Source organism: Xyrauchen texanus, chromosome 13 (assembly GCF_025860055.1).
Source record: "Xyrauchen texanus isolate HMW12.3.18 chromosome 13, RBS_HiC_50CHRs, whole genome shotgun sequence".
NCBI classification, from domain to species: domain Eukaryota; kingdom Metazoa; phylum Chordata; class Actinopteri; order Cypriniformes; family Catostomidae; genus Xyrauchen; species Xyrauchen texanus.
In genome coordinates, this window is record NC_068288.1 from 11,443,391 (window position 1) to 11,457,535 (window position 14,145).

The 14,145-nt window shown below is 44.1% G+C and overlaps 4 non-coding genes and 1 pseudogene across 4 annotated transcripts; all 5 read right to left on the reverse strand.

The window, feature by feature from the left end:
* Positions 1-5,375: 5,375 nt before the first annotated feature.
* trnak-uuu (transfer RNA lysine (anticodon UUU)) lies at positions 5,376-5,448 on the reverse strand. Its single transcript has one exon. It is a non-coding gene; the product is annotated as a tRNA-Lys (tRNA).
* A 2,639-nt stretch (positions 5,449-8,087) lies between these two features.
* Positions 8,088-8,196, reverse strand: LOC127654510 (uncharacterized; annotated as a pseudogene).
* A 2,073-nt stretch (positions 8,197-10,269) lies between these two features.
* LOC127654499 (5S ribosomal RNA) lies at positions 10,270-10,388 on the reverse strand. Its single transcript, XR_007971937.1, has one exon. It is a non-coding gene; the product is annotated as a 5S ribosomal RNA (ribosomal RNA).
* A 678-nt stretch (positions 10,389-11,066) lies between these two features.
* On the reverse strand, positions 11,067-11,185 carry LOC127654506 (5S ribosomal RNA). The gene has a single exon (XR_007971944.1). It is a non-coding gene; the product is annotated as a 5S ribosomal RNA (ribosomal RNA).
* A 1,377-nt stretch (positions 11,186-12,562) lies between these two features.
* On the reverse strand, positions 12,563-12,681 carry LOC127654498 (5S ribosomal RNA). The gene has a single exon (XR_007971936.1). It is a non-coding gene; the product is annotated as a 5S ribosomal RNA (ribosomal RNA).
* Between the last annotated feature and the right edge of the window lie 1,464 nt (positions 12,682-14,145).

Here is a 14,145-nt window from a genome sequence, read left to right on the forward strand (position 1 = left end):
TAATATAATTTGTCATTTTAAATAACGATTAAATAAAACAAAATGCAAAGTAGATACATTTTAACAAGTGGACTCAAACTTTGGAAAATCACATACATGCCCATATTTTTTATTTTATTTTTGGGGGTTGGCACAGCCATTGACCAGAAAAATAAAAAATGGCACTCCATGGCAAAAAGGTTGCTGACTGCTTACTCAGAATGGTGCCAAAAACAACACACTCACAAAAAATCCAGTAAGCCTCAGTTCTGTGGATGGAAATTACTTGTTGATGAGAGGTCAGAGAATGGCCAGACTGGTTTGAACTGACAAAGATTATGGTAACTCAGATAACTGCTCTGTACAATTGTGGTGAGAAGAATATAATTTCAGAATGTTATTCTGAGATGCGGTTTGGTGCCGTTTTGGCCGCAACTGGTAGTACCTACACAATATTAGGCAGGTGTTTTTATTGTGATGGTCTGACACCATCAGCACTCCGATGCTTCTCTCTGTGTGTGTGTGTGTGTGTGTGTGTATCACTCCACTTGTGTTCTTGCCATTCTAAACTAAAGCGTAAGAGCAATGCAGATGTAATGTGTTAAGAGCTTCTGTTTGTCTTTTTTTACATGTCTTTTTTTTTTACATTATAAATGTTAGCCAGCAGGTGGTGGCAAAAGATCATTTTTATTTGTAAAATGAGCCAGTTAGGTGATGTGAAGTGAATTTTGCATCAGCCAGTGTTTACATACAGCACTCCGTGATCGCTCGTATTACTACCAAAGCTTGGAAATAGTTTTAAATGTCTTTAAACAAACAACTTCAGCATTACGGCTCATAACAGATGAGAGACACAACAGACTGATTAATTACACAATCTGAAGGCGCTTACCTCTTATCGGACTTTCCACATTGGAGTGGGCACACTGTTTACATGGTGGAGGACATTGCAGTTTCTATAGTGAAAGACTCTTGCGCATGGCTACCGTGAAATAGGGAGAATTATCCCCACTTGGACGGCTACTTTTCCACTGAGAAAGATGATCTTTTCAGAAGAAATATCTTGGCCCACTTGCGGTTGCTGGACTCTTGCATGTACCTTGTGATTCATGGCAATTAATGACGTGCCAGAATCTGCCCAAGTGCACTGGCCCGAGTCCGGGTGCTAAAACTGAGCCGACACTGCTGGCATAGGGCCACAATCACGCCAACAGAAATTGTACACTTAGCTGGTACTGGCCCGAGTATGGGTACCTAAGGGAAATGTACACTCACCAAAAGGATTATTAGGAACACCATACTAATACTGTGTTTGACCCCCTTTCGCCTTCAGAACTGCCTTAATTCTACATGGCATTGATTCAACAAGGTGCTGAAAGCATTCTTTAGAAATGTTGGCCCATATTGATAGGATAGCATCTTGCAGTTGATGGAGATTTGTGGGATGCACATCCAGGGCATGAAGCTCCCGTTCCACCACATCCCAAAGATGCTCTATTGGGTTGAGATCTGTTGTCTGTGGGGGCCATTTTAGTATAGTGAACTCATTGTCATGTTCAAGAAACCAATTTGAAATGATTTGAGCTTTGTGACATGGTGCATTATCCTGCTGGAAGTAGCCATCAGAGGATGGGTACATGGTGGCCATAATCAGATGGACATGGTCAGAAACAATGCTCAGGTAGGCCGTGGCATTTAAACGATGCCCAATTGGCACTAAGGGGCCTAAAGTGTGCCAAGAAAACATCCCCCACACCATTACACCACCACCAGCCTACACAGTGGTAACAAGGCATGATGGATCCATGTTCTCATTCTGTTTACGCCAAATTCTGACTCTACCATCTGAATGTCTCAACAGAAATCGAGACTCATCAGACCAGGCAACATTTTTCCAGTCTTCAACTGTCCAATTTTGGTGAGCTCTTGCAAATTGTAGCCTCTTTTTCCTATTTGTAGTGGAGATGATTGGTACCCGGTGGGGTCTTCTGCTGTTGTAGCCCATCCGCCTCAAGGTTGTGCGTGTTGTGGCTTCACAAATGCTTTGCTGCATACCTCGGTTGTAACGAGTGGTTATTTCAGGCAAAGTTGCTCTTCTATCAGCTTGAATCAGTCGGCCCATTCTCCTCTGACCTCTAGCATCAACAAGGCATTTTCGCCCACAGGACTGCCGCATACTGGATGTTTTTCCCTTTTCACACCATTCTTTGTAAACCCTAGAATGTATTATGGCACCAACAACCATGCCACGCTCAAAATTTCTTAAATCACCTTTCCTTCCCATTCTGACATTCAGTTTGGAGTTCAGGAGATTGTCTTGACCAGGACCACACCCCTAAATGCATTGACGCAACTGCCATGTGATTGGTTGATTAGATAATTGCATTAATGAGAAATTGAACAGGTGTTCCTAATAATCCTTTAGGTGAGTGTATATGAAATACAAAACTACATCTATTTAGTTAGAACAACAAAAGACATTTTGCCAAAGCAATATTAGCTTGTTTGATTACCAAATACTACTAAAATCTATGTTGTTTAATAAAGACTCCTTCCAGTTTTTGTATTAAAACAGAGCTTTGAATAATTTTTCTCTAATGTTTTTCCACAAAATGACATTCTATTACCTTGTTAAAATCCTGAAGATGGCATCTACTTCCACCTTCTAAATAAAAAACTTTATAAAACACCTTATTTTAGTGTCCTTGTTACATGTTCTTACTTGAGTAATAACAGTAAATGATGCATAATTACATGCAACTAACCCTAAATCAAACCATATTCATAACCTTATAGTAAGTACATGTTGTTATTTAATATTACTCTGTTCTTAAATGTATAATTACACTGTAACAATGGCACCGTAAAATAAAGTAATTATTAAAGCAAATATTTTTCATTTCAAAAGTTCAACTGCAGAATGGGAGCTTTTTTCAATGTAAAATACATTCTCAGTGTTTGTGAGGCTTTGGAGGCTTTAAATGTGGCGGCTTTAACGACTCGGTTACTAACGTAACCTCGGTTCCCTGAGATGAGGGAACGACTATTGCGTAAGTAGCTTACGCTATGGGAAAACTCAGTTTCTCGAGAAATATTGAAGTCTTTATGTAAAACGCATTGCAGCTGCACAGCAGACAGTGATGAGCGAGGCAGCTCGGTCATTGGCTGTGCTGCGGCAACTGCTCGAACCAGTGACGGGGCGACTTAGAACGCGCGACCAATGGGGGCGCGTCCCGCATTCGCGCGCTCAGAGACTGCTGAAATTAGCATATGAGGGCTATGTAATGAACGTCCCGTCATGCCAGTTCTTTTAGGTTCAATCGACTGAAGCGAACTGACCAAGCACAGACACGGCAGCTTACGCAATAGTCGTTCCCTCCTCTCAGGGAACCGAGGTTACGTTAGTAACCGAGTCGTTCCCTATCGAGAGGTCTCTCCTATTGCGTAAGTAGCTTACGCTATGGGAACACCATGTAAAACGCCAGTGCGTGCTGACTTCGCTCTATAAAGCCAGAGGCAGGTGCCTGAGCCTTAAAGCAAAGTGATATTCCACGAGCCGGCCAGCGGCGAGCTATATAGTGGGGTATGACAGGGCCCTTGCCTTCAAGGTGGGGTGCTCCTTGTACAAACACAAGCACATATCTCATGTACTGAGCTTTTGTGTACTGGTACGCATAATAAACCCTCTAAGTCGGTCAGAGACGGACCTTATAAGGGAGGAGATGATGCCCAGCATATACATACTCCAGTTCATTCCACAGTCATACTGATAGAATGTTGGAATGCAGTGAGGGGACCTGTAGGTTATAAAACCTGATAAATGTCGAAGGCGAGGCCCAGCCTGCCGCCGCACAAATATCTTCAATGGGTATCCCACTCGACCATGCCCACGAGGAGGCCATGCTCCTCGTAGAGTGAGCTCTGACGCCTAAGGGGCATTGAAGGCCCTTGGCTCCATAAGCTAGCGCTATAGCATCCACTATCCAGCGCGATTTTCATTGCTTTGAGACAGCGAGACCCTTAGTTCGGCCGCCAAAGCATACGAATAATTGTTCCGTCTGTCTGAACAGGGCAGAACGTTCCAAATATACTCTGAGCACCCTGACCGGGCAGAGTAAATTTGCATCACCTTCGTCTGCTGAGGACGATAGCGCTGCCAGAGATATCACCTGTGCTCTGAAGGGTGTAGAGAGCACCTTAGGAATATACCCGTGCTTTGGCCTAAGGACAACTCTGCAGTCGTTAGGTCCAAATTCCAGGCAAGCAGCGCTTGATGACAGCGCGTGCAGGTCGCCCTGAATGAGTGCAGCTTCTGCGTGGTCCAGACCCAGGCAGCGAGTGCAGATGGTGTGCCGATCTCCGTCGGAAAGAGGGCCTCTGCACGAGGCTGAAGGCATTTGAAACAATGCCTGGAAAATAACTCTTTTACTCTTAAAAGTGTCGCGGGGGCGAACGCTTGTTCAGTAAAGGATATGCGATGCCCGCTGGATGGCGTAGCAGAAGGCTTCGAAGGCGGCTGAAGATGCCGGCGTCCTCTCAGTAGTCCCGCTGTAAGCTTGTCCACGGCGGCGAAAGACTCCAAAAATCCGGAGGATCCAGCGAAGAGAAGATCTTCGCTGAAGGAGATTAAATCTAAAAGAACTGGCATGACGGGACGTTCATTATATAGCCCTCATATGCTAATTTCAGCAGGCTCTGAGCGCGCGAATGCGGGACGCGCCCCCATTGGTCGCGCATTCTAAGTCGCCCCGTCACTGGTTCGAGCAGTTGCCGCAGCACAGCCAATGACCGAGCTGCCTCGCTCATCACTGTCTGCTGTGCAGCTGCAATGCGTTTTACATAAAGACTTCAATATTTCTCGAGAAACTAAGTTTTCCCATAGCGTAAGCTACTTACGCAATAGGAGAGACCTCTCGATAGGGAACTTTCATGCTTGTGTAGGCTACTGTAGGTGTTATGCTTTACCATGATTGGCACTAAACTATTTGTGACAGTCAAATCCTCCTCGCAGATACATGCTTTAAATTCAGATTTTAGGTGAGCTCAGGTTTTTTTTTTTTTTTTTAATACTTTGAAGTAATTTAAGAAGTTCTGCAATTTTTTTTCAAATTGTAATATTAATTTTTCATGACCTGACTATACATTGTGATCAGTTGAATTCCACTTTGGTGAATAAAAGTACCAATTTCTTTCCGTAAGAGCAAAATATGTACATTATTCCAAACTTTTGGCCAAAAGTTCAACAAAATTAACATAAATTCGAATTTAGGGTTAAATTAAACTACTGACTAAATTAAATTCCAAACATCGCCATGTATAATTGAGATTAGTTCATTTAGATGCATTTTTATACCACATTGGTTTCCCTAAGTATAAAGAGAAGAAAAAAAGAGCGACGCCCGAACAGGGACTTGAACCCTGGACCCTCAGATTAAAAGTCTGATGCTCTACCGACTGAGCTATCCGGGCTTCTGTAGAGGCAGCACAGGATCGTGTTCTTGTTCCGTCAATTGATGGATTCGTACCTGACTTGGGCTGATGCCACAGGTAAGAAGCGACACCGAATTCTATCTTGGATCAAATAGCGGATTTAAACAGCAAGATAAGAATTATTTTTTAAAGTTAAGAATATCAGCGGCCCATAGAACATATTTTTTTGTGTATTTTGTATCCCAGTGTTGAACAGTATTTCCTAATTTTTCCTAAAGTTACTTTTATAAATTGCATGTTACATTTTGATTATATTGGCAACGGCAATAAATTATATCGTACAGAGAACACTTATTGGTAAACGTTAATGAAAAAACATGAATGAAACCATAGAATGTAATAAAGAGGTTGCTTGTCAACAGACGTTGTTGTTAGTCTGTAAATTATTGTTACAGATAAACAAATGTCCAAGGCATGTCCATGGACAAGCATCTCTTTTTGGTGGACCATATAGCTGCCTTTGTGATTCAGGCTTTCAACCTAATAATTTTTTTTTCTTTTTTTTTTTTTTAAGTTATTATGACCTGTCTTTTGACCTCTGTCTTTTGACCTCTTTCTTTTGACTGCACTTATTAGGGCACCAGTGATCAACCTGCACACCAGTCTGGTCCTATCCCTACCGTGACCTCTCCTCACACTTCCAGACGGACACCGCTTAGCTTATCAATGGTAATTTAGTCTGATTGATGTATAGAATTACCCCTCACACATAAATATGTATATAACAAAATATACAGTAATATATATATCCAAACAAAAAAGCTAATAATATAATGCTTATATTAATATATAATATTTTTTATCACTTCATTATATTATTAGCTTTTTTGTTTGGAGTGCAATTTGAATTTAGAAATGTATTTGATTAAGTTTTTCGTTTTTTTAAATAAATACATTTTCAATACAAAATCACTAAAGCAAGAATATTCACCGATCCCTCAGCCCCGGGGTTTCCGACCTAGCTAATTGGATATTGCGATAAATATACATGTCGTGAAGGAGGGAACAAAACAAATGTATTCACAAAGATACTTCACACAGTATTCCCAGACAACTAAATACCAGTAGAGAATGCACAGATGAAGTTGGTTCTTTGCCAGAGAGATGTTGACAAATATTCAAAAAGTGAACAACACACATTTTACTTGCATTTTTTTTTCCAGTTTCATTTGAATTTTTTGTTAAAATAAAGTTCAAAGATTGAAATCAATGAGTCTTGCTTTATTTTGTAAGGCATATCCCTAACCCTGCTTTTTTCTTCCTGCAACCAACCGACCAAGACTGTTTTCATCTACTAAGGTTTGGTTGACTATTAGGGGGAAGCACTACCCTTCAGCATCTGTAAATACCATCTTCTTTGATATAGACAACATTTATAAGCATGGAGGTTGCATCGTGAATGCTATACATGCAAACTTGACAGAAACAAACATTAATCACATATGTTCCATCTGATATATTTTAATTATTTGTTATTTTTCTTTAGTGTGCTCATGTCGTGGCTGCTTCTGTTGCTCCTGCTGATGCTGGCAGACTTAGGCCAGACTTGAAACTCTGGTATGAGCCTACAGTCCCATCTCCAGACCGTTTCTTTACATAGGAAGTTTCACTGACATGCTCCTCTTGCTCCTTCTCACTGTCTCCTTCATGTATCTGCCTGTTCACTTGCTCCACTTTTTCCTCCTCACTCTCTATCCAACATTCACACTTATTTAAAATTTCTCTTCAATCCAGGCACTTTTCAATCTCTTGCAAAGAGTCCCCTCTCCTCACATTTGTAGCACTTAAACTTGTGGCAATCCTTCACCACATGATCCGGGCTTATGCACAGGCGACAGGTTTTCACCTGGTGACTGTGCAACACCTGGAAATACTGCGGTCCCTCTGCTGTTTCCATTTTAGTGCTGTAAGGGGCTGATTAGTGCTGGAGGGAAATCACTTCTCTTGGGAACGTTGTCTTTATAAATCTTCTTCCATATTCAGTGTTTGTTCCCAGACACATTCTCCTTTTAATTTTAGAGATGGGCATTACGCCCCATCCCTCCAATTTAATTAAGATAAACAAATCTTAATTGACAAATGGGCATTTAAACAAACTAAAAATTTCAAACAAAAAACAAAACTAAAGAAGAACCAAAGTGAAGTGCCTCCTGTCTCCACATTCAATTACATTGGAGCTGGACACACTACCTTTTCCTGCTTACCTGTACCTTAGCTGCCACGTTGCTTGCTAAAAGAGGGAGGACTCAGCATGGGCAATGGGCCACGCACGGCAAGAAGCCACTGGGCCAACGCAAACCCTTCCCCACTCAAAGAAAGTCCTCTGGACACGTTCGATGGGAAATGTGCAACTCATTTTGCGGCAGCAAAGCACTTTGTTGGCACTTTCCTTCTCTGTGTGTTGCTGTCAAGAGGCAGCCAAAAAATAAAACCAGCCTCTGGACTGCCCCCTGGAGGAGGCAAGAAAAAGGACCAGGCTGTCATTTGCCACAGAGAAGGCAAAATGAAGGAAATAGATGGGGGGTGTCTATTTACTAAGGTGAATGAATAAAATAAAAAAAAAATGTCAGCTGTGGCAGGAGGACGTGTATTAGTTAAACCAATCCAGGAGAAGCAAAAGCTTACAGCACCTGGTATTCCCAGGCGGTCTCCCATCCAAGTACTAACCAGGCCCAACCCTGCTTAGCTTCCGAGATCGGGCGCGCTCAGGGTGGTATGGCCGTAAGCGAAAGATGCTGTGAACAGACGGCTATTTAAAGAAAGCCCAATGCCTGGGCCTTCCTCCTTGACACATGTCTTGGTGTGTCGTTTCAGAAGGAGAACATACATTGGACAAACAGACCCTGTCCTGACAAATGGGCTTTTAAACTAACTAAACATTTCAAACCAAAAAAGAAACTAAACAAAACAACAACCAAAGTGAAGTGCCTCCTGTCTCCACATTCAATTACATTGGAGCTGGACACACTACCTTTTCCTGCTTACCTGTACCTTAGCTGCCACGTTGCTTGCTAAAAGAGGGAGGACTCAGCGTGGGCAATGGGCCACGCACGGCAAGAAGCCACTGGGCCAACGCAAACCCTTCCCCACTCAAAGAAAGTCCTCTGGACACGTTCGATGGGAAATGTGCAACTCATTTTGCGGCAGCAAAGCACTTTGTTGGCACTTTCCTTCTCTGTGTGTTGCTGTCAAGAGGCAGCCAAAAAATAAAACCAGCCTCTGGACTGCCCCCTGGAGGAGGCAAGAAAAAGGACCAGGCTGTCATTTGCCACAGAGAAGGCAAAATGAAGGAAATAGATGGGGGTGTCTATTTACTAAGGTGAATGAATAAAATAAAAAAAAAATGTCAGCTGTGGCAGGAGGACGTGTATTAGTTAAACCAATCCAGGAGAAGCAAAAGCTTACAGCACCTGGTATGGCCGTAAGCGAAAGATGCTGTGAACAGACGGCTATTTAAAGAAAGCCCAATGCCTGGGCCTTCCTCCTTGACACATGTCTTGGTGTGTCGTTTCAGAAGGAGAAGATACATTGGACAAACAGACCCTGTCCTGACAAATGGGCTTTTAAACTAACTAAACATTTCAAACAAAAAAAGAAACTAAACAAAACAACAACCAAAGTGAAGTGCCTCCTGTCTCCACATTCAATTACATTGGAGCTGGACACACTACCTTTTCCTGCTTACCTGTACCTTAGCTGCCACGTTGCTTGCTAAAAGAGGGAGGACTCAGCGTGGGCAATGGGCCACGCACGGCAAGAAGCCACTGGGCCAACGCAAACCCTTCCCCACTCAAAGAAAGTCCTCTGGACACGTTCGATGGGAAATGTGCAACTCATTTTGCGGCAGCAAAGCACTTTGTTGGCACTTTCCTTCTCTGTGTGTTGCTGTCAAGAGGCAGCCAAAAAATAAAACCAGCCTCTGGACTGCCCCCTGGAGGAGGCAAGAAAAAGGACCAGGCTGTCATTTGCCACAGAGAAGGCAAAATGAAGGAAATAGATGGGGGGGTGTCTATTTACTAAGGTGAATGAATAAAATAAAAAAAAAATGTCAGCTGTGGCAGGAGGACGTGTATTAGTTAAACCAATCCAGGAGAAGCAAAAGCTTACAGCACCTGGTATGGCCGTAAGCGAAAGATGCTGTGAACAGACGGCTATTTAAAGAAAGCCCAATGCCTGGGCCTTCCTCCTTGACACATGTCTTGGTGTGTCGTTTCAGAAGGAGAACATACATTGGACAAACAGACCCTGTCCTGACAAATGGGCTTTTAAACTAACTAAACATTTCAAACCAAAAAAGAAACTAAACAAAACAACAACCAAAGTGAAGTGCCTCCTGTCTCCACATTCAATTACATTGGAGCTGGACACACTACCTTTTCCTGCTTACCTGTACCTTAGCTGCCACGTTGCTTGCTAAAAGAGGGAGGACTCAGCGTGGGCAATGGGCCACGCACGGCAAGAAGCCACTGGGCCAACGCAAACCCTTCCCCACTCAAAGAAAGTCCTCTGGACACGTTCGATGGGAAATGTGCAACTCATTTTGCGGCAGCAAAGCACTTTGTTGGCACTTTCCTTCTCTGTGTGTTGCTGTCAAGAGGCAGCCAAAAAATAAAACCAGCCTCTGGACTGCCCCCTGGAGGAGGCAAGAAAAAGGACCAGGCTGTCATTTGCCACAGAGAAGGCAAAATGAAGGAAATAGATGGGGGTGTCTATTTACTAAGGTGAATGAATAAAATAAAATAAAAATGTCAGCTGTGGCAGGAGGACGTGTATTAGTTAAACCAATCCAGGAGAAGCAAAAGCTTACAGCACCTGGTATTCCCAGGCGGTCTCCCATCCAAGTACTAACCAGGCCCAACCCTGCTTAGCTTCCGAGATCAGACGAGATCGGGCGCGCTCAGGGTGGTATGGCCGTAAGCGAAAGATGCTGTGAACAGACGGCTATTTAAAGAAAGCCCAATGCCTGAGCCTTCCTCCTTGACACACGTCTTGGTGTGTCGTTTCAGAAGGAGAACATACATTGGACAAACAGACCCTGTCCTGACAAATGGGCTTTTAAACTAACTAAACATTTCAAACCAAAAAAGAAACTAAACAAAACAACAACCAAAGTGAAGTGCCTCCTGTCTCCACATTCAATTACATTGGAGCTGGACACACTACCTTTTCCTGCTTACCTGTACCTTAGCTGCCACGTTGCTTGCTAAAAGAGGGAGGACTCAGCGTGGGCAATGGGCCACGCACGGCAAGAAGCCACTGGGCCAACGCAAACCCTTCCCCACTCAAAGAAAGTCCTCTGGACACGTTCGATGGGAAATGTGCAACTCATTTTGCGGCAGCAAAGCACTTTGTTGGCACTTTCCTTCTCTGTGTGTTGCTGTCAAGAGGCAGCCAAAAAATAAAACCAGCCTCTGGACTGCCCCCTGGAGGGGGCAAGAAAAAGGACCAGGCTGTCATTTGCCACAGAGAAGGCAAAATGAAGGAAATAGATGGGGGGGGGGGGTGTCTATTTACTAAGGTGAATGAATAAAATAAAAAAAAAATGTCAGCTGTGGCAGGAGGACGTGTATTAGTTAAACCAATCCAGGAGAAGCAAAAGCTTTCAGCACCTGGTATTCCCAGGCGGTCTCCCATCCAAGTACTAACCAGGCCCAACCCTGCTTAGCTTCCGAGATCAGACGAGATCGGGCGGGCTCAGGGTGGTATGGCCGTAAGCGAAAGATGCTGTGAACAGACGGCTATTTAAAGAAAGCCCAATGCCTGGGCCTTCCTCCTTGACACATGTCTTGGTGTGTCGTTTCAGAAGGAGAACATACATTGGACAAACAGACCCTGTCCTGACAAATGGGCTTTTAAACTAACTAAACATTTCAAACAAAAAAAGAAACTAAACAAAACAACAACCAAAGTGAAGTGCCTCCTGTCTCCACATTCAATTACATTGGAGCTGGACACACTACCTTTTCCTGCTTACCTGTACCTTAGCTGCCACGTTGCTTGCTAAAAGAGGGAGGACTCAGCGTGGGCAATGGGCCACGCACGGCAAGAAGCCACTGGGCCAACGCAAACCCTTCCCCACTCAAAGAAAGTCCTCTGGACACGTTCGATGGGAAATGTGCAACTCATTTTGCGGCAGCAAAGCACTTTGTTGGCACTTTCCTTCTCTGTGTGTTGCTGTCAAGAGGCAGCCAAAAAATAAAACCAGCCTCTGGACTGCCCCCTGGAGGAGGCAAGAAAAAGGACCAGGCTGTCATTTGCCACAGAGAAGGCAAAATGAAGGAAATAGATGGGGGGTGTCTATTTACTAAGGTGAATGAATAAAATAAAAAAAAAAAATGTCAGCTGTGGCAGGAGGACGTGTATTAGTTAAACCAATCCAGGAGAAGCCAAAGCTTACAGCACCTGGTATTCCCAGGCGGTCTGGTAGATGCTGTGAACAGACGGCTATTTAAAGAAAGCCCAATGCCTGAGCCTTCCTCCTTGACACACGTCTTGGTGTGTCGTTTCAGAAGGAGAACATACATTGGACAAACAGACCCTGTCCTGACAAATGGGCTTTTAAACTAACTAAACATTTCAAACCAAAAAAGAAACTAAACAAAACAACAACCAAAGTGAAGTGCCTCCTGTCTCCACATTCAATTACATTGGAGCTGGACACACTACCTTTTCCTGCTTACCTGTACCTTAGCTGCCACGTTGCTTGCTAAAAGAGGGAGGACTCAGCGTGGGCAATGGGCCACGCACGGCAAGAAGCCACTGGGCCAACGCAAACCCTTCCCCACTCAAAGAAAGTCCTCTGGACACGTTCGATGGGAAATGTGCAACTCATTTTGCGGCAGCAAAGCACTTTGTTGGCACTTTCCTTCTCTGTGTGTTGCTGTCAAGAGGCAGCCAAAAAATAAAACCAGCCTCTGGACTGCCCCCTGGAGGAGGCAAGAAAAAGGACCAGGCTGTCATTTGCCACAGAGAAGGCAAAATGAAGGAAATAGATGGGGGTGTCTATTTACTAAGGTGAATGAATAAAATAAAAAAAAAATGTCAGCTGTGGCAGGAGGACGTGTATTAGTTAAACCAATCCAGGAGAAGCAAAAGCTTACAGCACCTGGTATTCCCAGGCGGTCTCCCATCCAAGTACTAACCAGGCCCAACCCTGCTTAGCTTCCGAGATCGGACGAGATCGGGCGCGCTCAGGGTGGTATGGCCGTAAGCGAAAGATGCTGTGAACAGACGGCTATTTAAAGAAAGCCCAATGCCTGGGCCTTCCTCCTTGACACATGTCTTGGTGTGTCGTTTCAGAAGGAGAACATACATTGGACAAACAGACCCTGTCCTGACAAATGGGCTTTTAAACTAACTAAACATTTCAAACCAAAAAAGAAACTAAACAAAACAACAACCAAAGTGAAGTGCCTCCTGTCTCCACATTCAATTACATTGGAGCTGGACACACTACCTTTTCCTGCTTACCTGTACCTTAGCTGCCACGTTGCTTGCTAAAAGAGGGAGGACTCAGCGTGGGCAATGGGCCACGCACGGCAAGAAGCCACTGGGCCAACGCAAACCCTTCCCCACTCAAAGAAAGTCCTCTGGACACGTTCGATGGGAAATGTGCAACTCATTTTGCGGCAGCAAAGCACTTTGTTGGCACTTTCCTTCTCTGTGTGTTGCTGTCAAGAGGCAGCCAAAAAATAAAACCAGCCTCTGGACTGCCCCCTGGAGGAGGCAAGAAAAAGGACCAGGCTGTCATTTGCCACAGAGAAGGCAAAATGAAGGAAATAGATGGGGGGTGTCTATTTACTAAGGTGAATGAATAAAATAAAAAAAAATGTCAGCTGTGGCAGGAGGACGTGTATTAGTTAAACCAATCCAGGAGAAGCAAAAGCTTACAGCACCTGGTATTCCCAGGGTCTCCCATCCAAGTCACCAGGCCCAACCTGCTTAGCTTCAGATCGACGAGATCGGCGCTCAGGGTGGTATGGCCGTAGCAAGATGCTGTGAACAGACGGTATTTAAAGAAAGCCCAATGCCTGGGCCTTCCTCCTTGACACATGTCTTGGTGTGTCGTTTCAGAAGGAGAACATACATTGGACAAACAGACCCTGTCCTGACAAATGGGCTTTTAAACTAACTAAACATTTCAAACCAAAAAAGAAACTAAACAAAACAACAACCAAAGTGAAGTGCCTCCTGTCTCCACATTCAATTACATTGGAGCTGGACACACTACCTTTTCCTGCTTACCTGTACCTTAGCTGCCACGTTGCTTGCTAAAAGAGGGAGGACTCAGCGTGGGCAATGGGCCACGCACGGCAAGAAGCCACTGGGCCAACGCAAACCCTTCCCCACTCAAAGAAAGTCCTCTGGACACGTTCGATGGGAAATGTGCAACTCATTTTGCGGCAGCAAAGCACTTTGTTGGCACTTTCCTTCTCTGTGTGTTGCTGTCAAGAGGCAGCCAAAAAATAAAACCAGCCTCTGGACTGCCCCCTGGAGGAGGCAAGAAAAGGACCAGGCTGTCATTTGCCACAGAGAAGGCAAAATGAAGGAAATAGATGGGGGGTGTCTATTTACTAAGGTGAATGAATAAAATAAAAAAAATGTCAGCTGTGGCAGGAGGACGTGTATTAGTTAAACCAATCCAGGAGAAGCAAAAGCTTACAGCACCTGGTATTC